Genomic DNA, 13,390 nt, shown 5'->3' on the forward strand with positions numbered 1-13,390 from the left:
GAAGTGGTGTTGGATTCTGTCAGATGCCTTTTCTGCATCTATTGAGATGATCATGTGTTTTCTGTGTTTTATTCCCTTGATATAATGTGTTCTATTAGTTATTTTTAGATATTAAACCAATTTTGCACTCCTGGGAGAAATTCCAGTTGGTCACGGTGTATAATTCTTTTTATATTTAGCTTGGTTCAATTTGCTTATATTTTTTGAGGAATTTTGAATCCATGGGCATACTAAATATTGGTTCATAGTTTTCATATCTTGTGATGTCTTTTTGGGCTTTAGAATAAGGATAATATTGGTCTCATAAAATGACTTTGAAAGTGTTTCTCTTCTATTCTTTGGGAAAGATTTTGAAGAATTTATGTTAATTTTTGGAAGAATTTTGTGCTAGCAGCTTTGCTTTTCTTTGGAGCAATTTGTTATCTCATTGCCTTCTGGCCTCTGTTGTTTTTTCCAAGGAGTCAGTTGTTGATGTTATTGGGTAAGTGATAAACCATTTTCTCTTGCTGCTTTCAAGTTTTTCTCCTTGTCTTTGGATATCAGCGTTTTTACTATAATATTTCTGTTTGTGAATATCTTTGTGCTTATCTTACATAGGATTTATTGAGTTTCTGAGAAGTGTAGGTAATCATTTTTTAGGAAATTTCAGTCATTATTATTTCAAATATTTTTTGCTGTGCTTTTATCTCTATCATCTCATTCTGGTACTCCAATGACAGGTATGCTGGTGTGCCTAGTGACATCTCACATGTCATTTTTCTTCATTCCTTTTTCTCACTTTTTTTTGGATTGCATAATCTCTATCAATATATCATCAAATTCAATAATTCTTTCTTCTTTCATTTTACATCTACTTTTGAGTCTACTTTAGTTATTATACTTTTCTACTCCAGAATTTTCATTTGGGTCTTTTTCACAATTTCTATATCTTTACTGCTATTCTCTGTTTGATGTGACATTGTCATCATACTTTTCTTTACCTCTTTAGCCAAACATTGCTTTCATTTTTTGAACACATTTATCATGACTATTTTGAAGGCTTTGATTTTTTAAACCATCAGATTGCTCTCATAAGCAATTTCTGTTCTAATAACCATTCTTTTCTGATTTTTTTCAGTTTCACTTTTTTTTTGGCAAAAACTGTACATTTTAGATTATATATTTGTTATGGTTTGGCTGTGTCCCCACTCAAATCTCACCTTGAATTGTAATAATCCTCATGTGTCAAGGACAAAGTTGGATAGAGATAATTGAGTCATAGGGTCAGTTTCCTCAATACTGTTCTCTTGGTAGTGAATAAGTCTCATGAGATCTGATGGTTTTATGAATGTGAGTTTCCCTGCACACTCTTTTGCCTACCTCCATGTAAGATGTGACTTTGCTCCTCATTTGCCTTCTGCCATGATTGTGAGGCCTCCCCAGCCATGTGGAACTGTGAGTCAAAGAAATCTCTTTTCTTTACAAATTACCCAGTCTTAGGTATGTCTTTATTAGCAGCATACAGACTAATTCAATATTGTAGTTCCTATGGACACTACCCGCCACCTCCAGGATTTGTTGCAGACATTTACTGCTTAGTTTTGTTTACTATATTATTACTGTTTTGTTTACGATACTATTGTATTTTAACTCATTCCATTTTCTATCATGTTAAGCATCTAGTATTGCTGCTGAGGAGGCACAGCCTTGGTTATGTCTACAGTGACCATGGAATGACGGTGACCGTGGATGAGTGACAGTGACCCTAGAATCAGGTTTAGCATTATTCTCTATTTCTCTAAACATGGCTAACTTGGAAGTTCCACTAATTAATTTCTGTTTTCTCTATTGTTATCAACAATGTCCTGAGGCATACATTGCCCAAAAGACAAAAACTGTCAAATTGATGCTCCTTAAGAGTCATAGTTCCTGAGGTTTCTGTTTGAGATTTGTTCTGGCCTGGGTCAGCCTTTCCTCTGCTGTCTTTTTCTCAGGCGTACTAAGCCTCTAGTTTAGCCTACTTTTACAATGACTCTACCAATCTTCTCCCCATTGTCTTTCACTATAGCTCCCATTGTTTTTCAGAGGAGTTTAGGCTTGAACTTCCCCACACTCTGTGGCAAATAAAGTGAATATTTAGAAAATGATTAGGCACTATCTATTTTACGGCCTAATTTGGCCCCAAGTATTGTCTCTGAGCAGAGGCTCAGTTTTGGAGCTGGAGTTGGGGCAATGGTGCACTTATAACTAAATGACATCACTTCTTTAGGAGCAAAGTGTTAAATAGAGGGAGTGCAGTACGTCTCATGTTTCCTATGCTTGCTTCTCCTGACATAGAGCCAGTGTCTCACAAGCAGAAGGAAGGGCAGTTGGGGCTCCAGGGTTTTCAGCAGCACCATGCCCAATGTATAGTCTCTGTCCCACAGGTGGGGGGTGGGTGAAAAAAGAGAGCCCCTACCAGTCAGCTGCACGCACCTGGAACCTAACCTCAGGAGCAAGTACCTGGGGCAGGATGAGAAATGCTGACATTCTACACAGCCCAGAAAGGCAGCCCTCCATCCGGGTACTGGCAGGAGAGAAAGCCCTGTGTTCCTGGCTGTTGAAGTCTGGAGTGAGATTTCCATCATACTGAGTTGGGAAAGGGAAGAGATGGAACCGATCTGGATTCAAATACCACAAACTCCTTCTGTTCCCATTGAATGTTAGTTGGTGTTCTTGAGTAAATGATTCTTCATTTGCTGTATATTCATGGGACCATTTCCAGAGACTATTAATGTTTGTTTTTTGATAATTTTCTCTAGTATCACTGAAGAATGAATCCATAGAACTCCTTATGGTGTCATGCTGAAGTCTAATAGTGCAAAGGAAATCTTAAGAGCATCCAGTGTCCAATTCAAATGAAAATATTATAGAAAATGCAAACTCAAATGGTTGAGTTTTGATCAGATTTGAGGAATTATAACATTAACTATAAAGAAGGAAAAACTAAGAAGCAAAATGGATACTTTCATATATTAATAATTCTTCTATTTGTAATTCATTTTTTAATCCAGTACCATCCTTTAAAGGCAGCAAAGAAGTAGATAATGAATAAAAATGGCCTGTAATCCACTATAATAGATTTCACAAAATCCATGCACTTACTTATAATCAAGTTCTTCAAGTCTTCATTGAGATTCAATTTATTTCAAATTTATACATAACTCTAACTATCTTAGTTATCTGGTTTTAAAAAGCTGATTAAAGCAGATTAAAAGCAACAATTATGAAGTTGAATAAGTCTTACTGCTGCAAAATTTTAAAGCACAGCAAAATAGTTCCTTTAGTATAAGGAAAAAGAGTCTGCTTAATACAATACAATAATTTCTTAATTTGTTATTGTTATTGTTTGCCATTACTTTCAATGGCAATAACCGCAATTACTTTTGCACCAGCCTGATAATAATGATTGTCTTGATATAAAAGTGATTAAAACATAATTTATGTATTTCTTTAGAAGACAATTATATATATATATTATATCTTTTAGAGACTGTGCAAAATCAACTTAAAAATTCTGATGCTTGATAGAGGTTACATTTCAGCTCTGCAGAAAATTGGAATATCTAGAGCAACATATTCCTCAAATCTTCCAGTAAGCTAGAACTTAATAAATTCTTTTTACATTTTTTCTGCCCACCTAGTAGCTCTAAAATGGATACATTAGAAAATAGATTGAAGCCACATATATAGTTCTGGAAATTTCGTTTGTGTGTCTCATTTAGAACAATATTTAGCAGTTTCCTGAAACAAAACAAAACAATTACTACTACATATGGAAATTATTAAAGTCCCTTTCTCTTTCAAAAAACCAAATCCATTAACAGAGTTGTAGAACTATGGAAACATGGACATATGAAACTGAAATACACATAAAGTGTATGGTGATCACATATTCAATTCAGCACTTAGGCACACTCTTAGAGGCTGTCCTAGGATGCCAAGCACTCGACTGGAACCATAAAGTCCACGCAGGTTACTGATACACAGTCCTCTCTGTATCTAAGTACTTTTATTGTAGACTTAGTCATAGGGAGGGAGGCAATATGGTTCCTCAGTGTGCAATAGATTAGGAAACAAATCAGACGGCCCTTTCTGGAAGCATGTGCATAAGCAGCAGCATCAAGTGACAAATGGTTTAAGGGAAGATAGAGAAATTAATATAAATTGGCATAACTCAAAAAGCATAGAAATTTTGGACCACGTGGGAAAGAACCATATAAGATTACATATGCCACAGCCCCTGAGGAGAAGCTTCTGTTTTATTGCACTATTATAAAAACTAATGTTCTTCATAATGACCAAGAAAAGTTGAAATATATTCAGTATTCTCTAGGAAGAATGAGAAAATACATGTTAGGGTGGTTTTTTTTTTGCCAAATAAGTTAAAACAAGTTGAATCATCAAATAAATTTGCTAAGGTTGCCTCAAAAATACACATATATAAATTAATTGCCCATGAATGATATCAAGTAAATTAGTGATTTCCACATTTTGGGTATCGCTTTCATGTCTTCTTTTCCAAATCTATTTCAGCTTCATTTTTGAATACAAGTATTAATTCTATAGATATGTGTTCCCAAAAAAGCGAAGTGGAAGAGTAAATCAATCTTTTTGTTTTACTAAAAACATTGTTAAATAAGTGGTCCTTTGGCTTTTTCAAACATAAACTTTGCTTACATAATGTGACTGTGACTACAGAGAAGCCCAAGATGTGAAAAACACTGCTCATAAACACGTATTTGATTGACACATAACTTGCAACCAGATTTTTAATATCTCACTCTTAGTTGTTGGTTTGCATATTTATTATAGTCTGACAATGAATTTTCTTCTTACTGGTCTATAAATAATGGTATGTCATTTAATCTATGCAACCTTAGATTTTATAAAATAGTCCTTAGATAAACATGAGTTATCACCACAGAATGAAGGAAAATCTCTAGCATGAAAGAGAAAGTCCAGAAAAACAAAGAGGAGAAAGAACTAATAGAAGATAGAAATTATGTCTCACACAGAAAAAAACTACAAAACTGAGAGTTAAGAGAAAATGTTGCATCAATGTGAGAAGAAATAGGAAAGGCAATAAAAAATATTTTGCACATGCAAACTGTATTCTAAAGTTTAGTGATAAGTTTGAAAGTGCGAGGAAAAAATAACTTGCACAAGGTGGGGGTTGTTCTCAAGACCTCTTAGGACTGTGCCCTGGGCCATGGTTACTCATATTGGCTCATAATAAACCTCTGAAAATATTTTACAGAGTTTAGCCTTTTTTATCAACATTAATTGGCACCCAGCATGGGGCCTCAAAGAACACTTAGGACCCCCCAAAGTTCCAATAACGACTAGTTTTGTATAATAGCTCAGTATTCATAAGTAATCTACATAAGCTATTTTAAAAAATAAATTAGGTAAATGTAATGGGATAAATATTTATAAATGAACTTGTCATGTAACTTCAAATTTTATTTATTTTTAAATTAAATAACATGTTCATTACATGTCTTGATCATTTCTAATTAAAAAAATATAGAAAACATTTTTCTAAAAAAATTATAAATTGGTTCTCATCTATAAATTACTGATTTGACAGATCACTCAAGAGTTCCTACTTCCTAGGTTTTTGCATAAATTTAAGGTTGTCATTGGTAAACTGAGTTCTTTCACCACTTTATATTGGTCTCAAAGTAAAAACATTCCATTGAAAAAAAAGCAAACAGGTATTATTCACTGGCAAGAAATGAGGAAGGAAAGGCTCCCACTCTAAATGCCTCTTACCCCTGAACAATAGAAAACAAAGGGTTTTTAAGGCCTGGGTACAGAGCAGGAAAGGAATGCTGTTAGCATGTGCAGAGTGGGATTCCAGACACTAAGGCTCAAGTCGTAAACATACAACTTCAAGAACCAAGTCCAAAAAATGGCAGAGATTTTCCTTTAGGAGAGGATATTTTAGCATTATAATATGTTAATAACCGAAGGTAACCAGGGGTCCTCTGTTCCACTTTGTGCCAGTTTGCAGAGTCTCATCTCCCTCTGGTATCCAGTGAGGGGCCAAGAAACTCTGTCGCCAGCCTGGGTAGCCTGGTTCTTGTAAGCAGCTGTGCTTATAAATACAGAGACTAAAGGAAAGCAGTAAGAAAGGAAACTTCCCCAATTATTTTATCAGGGCTGCCCTGGTTATAAGGTTACTAAGAATAAAACTTCTAGTTAATATACAATTCTGTATATGAAGTGTGCTAAAGTAAGATGTGTTATGATGAAAAATAAAAAATAAGAAAGACATAAAAAGGTGTTCTGATTAAAAGGGAAATAATTTTCATCTATTTCAAAGGTTATTTAAAGATGTTTTATGAAACATGGTAAAAAGGAACCAGTAAACGAGAGAGATGTGAAGAAAGTTACAGATATGAAGAGACATTTTTAGTAAGAAAGGCTAAAAGGACAATACTTTTGTATGAGAAAGAATCTTGTGTGATACATTTTTGTCCTAAAAAAAAAAATGATGGGTTATTTAAGAAAGGGAAATTTAAGAAAAAACAGAAAGTGCAAGTGTGCCGTAAATGGTCTGTGTAAGTTGGAATAAGGTTTATAAAGAGAATTTATGAAGGAAATTTCGTATGTGATTCCATTGGCTCTAATTAGAAGAAATTATTTATAATAGCCTTCTAGAGATAGAACTTTGATATTAAAATACAGTGATGCAAAACTAAAGACTCAGTTAGAACAATAAGGTTTTCCTAAAATATTGATTTGCCATTAATGAAATTGTGTTTTTAATTTTCAATTCTATAATCTGCTTCTGTTTTGAAAATTTTCAGATTGATATCTGATATGGTTTGGCTGTGTCCCCACCCAAATCTTATCTTGAATTGTACTCCCATAATTCCCAGGTGTTGTGGGAGGGACCCAGTGGGAGATAATTGAATCATAGAAGCAGTTTCCCCCATACTATTCTCATGGTAGTGAATAAGTCACATGAGATCTGATTGTTTTATAAGGGGTTTCCCTTTTGCTTGGTTCTCAATCTCTTTTTGCCTGCCACCATGTAAGAGACATGCCTTTCACCTTCCACCATGATTGTGAGCTCCCCCGCAAGCCACATGGAGCTGTGAGTCCATTAATCCTTGTTTTCTTTGTAAATTACCCAGTCTCTGGTATGTCTGTATCAGCAGTGTGAAAATGGACTAATACAATATCTCAGAAGTTTAACTTCTCCTGTGCCCTTCTGTTTTCAGCTTTTTCTCCCTTTGAAGAGGCTTAGGATAGTAACTCTGTCCTTCAACTTTTGTTGGCTCCTGTAACTTTTTTCCAGTTCTACATCTGTTCTTACAGCCTATTACTGAAATATTTCATCTTGAAGGTTTTAAGAAGATGATGTTTTCCTCCAACATAACTTAATTCTGTACTTGTGGATTTTGTGAATATGTTTAGGGGTCGGGGACCTCTGAGGTTTCCCTGAAAAATCAACTCACAAAAGACAGATTGGTTGAAGAGAAGGCATGCAGATTTGTTTGGTGTGTATACATGAGAGTGTTCAAAATAAAGAACCAAGATACAGGGAAAATTGCTCATTTTAATACTTAGATTCAACAAAGTATGCACACCCATGTAAAAAAATGATTTAACAAAAGGGTTTTGATGTGGTTTGGATGCTTGTCTCTTCCAAAACTCATGTTGAAATGTGATTCCTTATGTCAGAGGTGGATCCTGGTAGAAGGTAATTGGATCATGGGAGTGGACCCCTTGTGAATGGTTTAGCCCTACCCACTTAGTGATAAGTAATTTCTTGCTCCAGTTAGTTCACATGAGATCTGGTTGTTTAAAAGTGCATGGCACCTTCCGCCTTGCTCTCTTGTTCCTACTCTCACCCTGTGTTGTGCCTACTCCTGCTTTGCTTTCCACCATGATTGCAAGCTTCCTGAGGCATCACCAGAAGCCCAGCAGATGTTGGTGCCATGCTTGTACAACCCGCAGAACCATGAGCCAATTACACGTCTTTTCATTACAGATGACCCAGACCTTAGGGATATCTTTATCCTCACACAAAAATGGCCTAGTGCAGAAACTTTAGTGCTAGCAGACTGTGTAGGGATATCCAGAAAGGCCCATCTGTCTAGATCCTTCTTAACCTCCCTGAGCATGCATTTCCTTCCTTCTGGCAGTGGGGCTTTTATAACCTACAATCCAGCGAGGAAGGTCAGATCATTTCTGTATGACAAATTCTTACACAGACAAGTGGAGGAAACATTTGTGTAATATTTTTAGGCTTTATGGCTGGCTTTGAAGAAAGGAATTCTGGTTTCTGGGACTTGCACTGGGGAAGGGAGATTCTAGCTTCTGTGGCCAGCCTTGAGGGAAAATGAGACTGAGAGACAGGAGGACACGAGAAGGCCAAATAAAAACTTTTATTTCTGAGGCTGCTTCTGAGGCTTTTATTTTGGGGTATTGTTTTCTGAGCCCCAACATATGTCTAATGTGTTCAGTATAACCAGTCAACTTCTCATAATGTTGCCAAGAGACACATATTCCCCTGCTCAAGGCCACTAAAATGTAACACTCATTCATGACTCTGGACACACCATTTCTGTGTCTGATTAATTCAGGTTCTTTTTTCATTAGGTTTGAATTCCAGATAATTCAAATGGGCTTCCCATAAGACAAGCAGTCACACTACAGAAGGCTTGATAACTAGCCCAAGAAACAAAGATTCAAAAATCTTAAGATAATTCCTGTGCTGTTTGTGTAAGGTTTTCTTGATTACTTAGGAAATTTAAATGTTAAGAACCTTAAGGTTTTCTTTGGTAGGCCGAGGCAGGCAGATCACGAGGTCAGGAGATCGAGACCATCCTGGCTAACACGGTGAAACCCTGTCTCTACTAAGAATACAAAAACAATTAGCTAGGCCTGGTGGCAGGCACCTGTAGTCCCAGTTACCCAGGAGGCTGAGGCAGGAGAATGGCGTGAACCCAGGAGGCGGAGCTTGCAGTGAGCAGAGATCGCCCCACTGCACTCCAGCCTGGGCGGCAGAGTAAGACTCCGTCTCAAAAAAAAAAAAAAAAAAAAAAAGAACCTTAAGGTTTTTGCATCAATGTAACTTTGTATACTGATTTGTTTTTTTTTTTTTTTTTTTTTTTTTTTTGAGTCAGTCTCACTATTGCCCAGGCTAGAGTGCAGTGGCAAAATCTTAGCTCACTCCAACCTCTGCCTTCTGGGTTCAAGTGATTCTTCTGCCTCAGCCTCCCAAGTAGCTGGGATTTACAGGCTCCCACCACCATGCCTGGCTAATTTTTGTATTTTTGGTAGAGATGGGGTTTTACCATGTTGGCCAGACTGGTCTCGAACTCCTGACCTCCGGTGATTCATCCTCCTCGGCCTCCCAAAGTGCTGGGATTACAGGTGTGAGCCACCACGCCCAGCTTGTATATTGCTTTTGAAGTCTTTTGATAATCACTCTGATTAAATGAATAACTATTATTTTATAATGACCTGAGATTCTGTTTTAATCAAATGTTTTCAGCCTTTTAACATTCTTTGACAAACATCCTCAAAGTCAAAACAAAATTGAATCTGACTTAGACTTACTGCTGGGGGCTTATCAAAACTATAAAAATTAATCACTGTAAGATTGCAGAATCTTTTTACAGCTTTAATTAAGTCATAAACTCCAGTGTTACCACTTCCGGTCATTTGATTGGACATTAGTTAAGAGACTCCCTCCAGCCCCATTAAAAAGAGTTTTTAATCAAATATTGTTAACTAACCCTGGTGCTATTAAGTTGCAGGGCTTTGACTGCTGGATACCCCTATGTCATCTCAAAAGGAGCACCAGCTCCTACAGAATCTCAAACATTAATGCTGGGATCTGGTACCAAACTCAAGTTAACCGAAACCTCATCTTCAAATCTAGGACAAGAAGACAATTTAAAAAAGTACTTTCGCATGACACTAGACCAGACATGTATACAAAGGCATTATTTAATAATTTGACTTCTATCTAAATTAATTTGTTCCATGTCTTAATACTGAATAACTTCAATGTTTAGCTACCTGTGAGTTTCCTTTTCCTGTCATTGTCAGAGCTACACAAGGCTTACGTCCTTTTATTCAAAACATTGCTAATTCTTTATGCTTTGTTTTCCAGTGTAAATATATATATATGTATATGTATGTATATGTGTGTGTGTGTGTGTGTGTTATATGTATTTGTTTCTTGTTTGAGCTACTTGTAGCTTACAAGATTAGGTAAATCAACAAAGATTACCTTTCCCTGCTACCTGATATCTCCAAAATTTAAAAACTATTCAGAATTCCACTAGACTTTATCTGTTTTTGTTGCTAATGCCTTAATGCTAAAGCTATGTAAGTAGCTTCCCTCTAGTCTCAGGGACTATCCCAGAAGAGGTGGCCATGTGAGATTGTAAGGGCCAATTTCAAGGGATAGAATTAGTTCATACTCTTCAAAGCAAGGACAGGCACGCACATGCTTAAACAGCTGGAAAATGAGGGACTTTGCTTCCTGGGCCGTTTTCATTCATCTCAACCATAAAAAATGTCCTGCTTCCCATGACAGTTAAAAGAAAATTACCAAGAGGATATCAAGATATCTGGTGACAAAGCTTCCTGGGCAGAGTGCTCCCAGTTATGAGATTTATATATAGATATAGATATGGATATGAATACACATATTTATAAGCCACCTTAAGACAAATTTCTAAGAAGACCGCACAAAACCATTGCGGCACAACAATTTCCTCTAAATTCCTTAGCTTAAATGATTTTAACAAAATGATTATATTTTGTATAGCTAATTGCTACAAGTCTGTAATTAAAACCAAGACTATGGCAGCTCAACCCATAAAATGTATAGATAAGTAAATTTTGTAGTCTTGCTTTTGGCTTTTGGTTTTTGTCTCTCATATTGCTTAAAAGATTTCCAATGTTGATGAAGGCCTGCTCACCTCCATTCCCATCTGTCCTAAAACACTGGTTACATTTGGATTTAAGCCTCTTGGCCATAGGGGTCCCCTTGAGGAACAGGAAGGACATGGGGCAGGTAGCCATAGTCACACCACTCCAGCAACAATATGGAACAAAATAAAATTTGGGCCATTCGTGTTGCCTCTGGCAAATATTGGCCAGAAATCTTGGCTATTAAAAATAAAAAATTAGCGGGGTGTGGTGGTAAGTGCCTGTAATCCCAGCTACTTGGGAGGCTGAGGCAGGAGAATAGTTTGAATCCAGGAGGCAGAGGTTGCAGTGAGCTGAGATAGCGCAGGCATTCCAGCCTGGACAGCAAAGTGAGACTCTGTCTCAAACAAACAAACAAACAAACAACAAAAAAGAGTCACAGAGCTGGCCTTTGAGTGAAGCCAATCTGATCCTTAAGGAAGTGACTATATGACTCCAACATGTTCCTGTCTTAAACATGTCACACTGAAAAATTTAATTGTTAAGAATTATATTTATATAATATATAATTTTGAAAACTTTTTAGTGAGGCATAGGATATATTTTAAACATCCTATGGATGCTGGATGAAGGCAACATATGTGAAACAGTAGATATTTAGAGAGCGCTTAGGGAATGTTATTCAAATTGTCAAGCCAATATTGTCAACATGAGAGTGTTTAATGAAAACAAGGAAAAGTGAAATACAGAGGGAACAATTTTTGTCAAGAGGAAAGAATATAATTTTGTAATGTTCTAAGATATTAATCAAATAGATTTCATGTTTGCTTTTCATTTCCCAATAGTATGCTAGTTGAAGATGATTAGGGCTATGTAAAACACATTATTTAAATAATTGAATTTTGTGGAAAGTTTTTGAACTATTTCTACAACAGTCTAGATTTTGAATTATCACAGTGAAACATGGTTTCTGGGACTATAAAATTTCAGTAAGGTGTTTCATTGTGTTGTCAGGTGTGAAGCAGAAAATAATCATGTTTTTAAGAATACTTCCTTAGGAGTACATTTTTCTTGTTGTTTACCTGAGTGAAAAATTATCTAACACAAACTATCTTTTCTTTATTCTAATGTAGAAGATAAATGAAGTAAATAGGGTATATAGTGGCAGTCATTAAAAACTAGAGCCATCTAAAATATAAAATTTAACATTTTAAAAGGAATAAGTGACTTCTGAATGATTCTACATTCATTTTATTATCAAGTATATTTTCAGGAAGAAGTTTTTTTGTTGTTTTATTTTAAGAAATAATGTCTTCTCAGTATTAACTTCTTGAATAATGTTAAATTATTCAATCTCTTTTTGATTATAGATTGGGAATACGAGCAAATCAATGTAACCAAGAAATTTGCACAAACTCAGAGCTTAAGTTTTGGAAGCTCTTTGTTACATTGAAGCTTTCTAATTGTCAGTGTATAAAACATTATTTTCAATAATGACCTGTAAGTCATTGAATTAATCAATTCCATCAATAATCACCTATTGTCATATTGCAAGCACAGTATTAGACTCTATGGATGTTGAACAAGACTCACTTCCTAATTCGTAGTTCAAAGGCAAAAGGATTAAAAACTAATTCATACAAACAATACAACTATAACTGGCTAGCAAAGGAAACAAACTGGGTTATGCTGAAAAGAAATGGCTTTTGTAGAAAGAACGCTGGGGAGCATAGAGACCAGGAGGAAGGCCTGAGGACTTTAGCTTGTAAAATCCAAAGGGCCAAGGGATGGTAATTTCTAGTGATGGAGTTGTCCCACCCTGCTGCTGGCATTGAGTACTGGACAATTGCTTCTTCAGTACTGAATACTCAATGGGTACATCGCTGTTGCCGTGAATAATACCTCATCTGCCCTTGCAACTTTGTGTTGCTCCCTCAAGGTTCAAAACCAGAGTGTGGTATAGGTTTGGCTGATCTTACGTGAAGCATCCCATGCCCTGGCTGTCAAGAAGGGAGAAAATATTTGCCTTATGTGGTCCTGAAGTAGAATCCAGGGGCAACGTTCTCATCACGAGGAGTCAACAGGGAAGCACCTGAGCAGATGGTGCCCCTGAAGGGAGCAGTGAAGTCCTGGGTGCTTCATGCTAGGTTGAGGTACATCCAGCTCTCATTCACACACATTTGCTAATAAAAAGAGAAAAACATCATTTTTCAGTACCTCTTTCAGCCCCATTCCCACCTTCTCATTCTCTATATTTAACCGTAAAACATATTAACTGCTCCTCCACGGCCTACTTTTTGTGTTTAATATATCTTGGAGCTTCTTCCCTCTCGGTTTCTTCATTCTTTTTAACAATTCCATATACTATTATGAATTAGTATAATTTATTTTCTTTAATTGAAATTATTATAATTTAAAGCAAATCAATAATATATTGATGCATATTTAATTTTTTCCCTCAATC

This window comes from Nomascus leucogenys, chromosome 5, assembly GCF_006542625.1.
Source record: "Nomascus leucogenys isolate Asia chromosome 5, Asia_NLE_v1, whole genome shotgun sequence".
Taxonomy (NCBI): Eukaryota; Metazoa; Chordata; class Mammalia; order Primates; family Hylobatidae; genus Nomascus; species Nomascus leucogenys.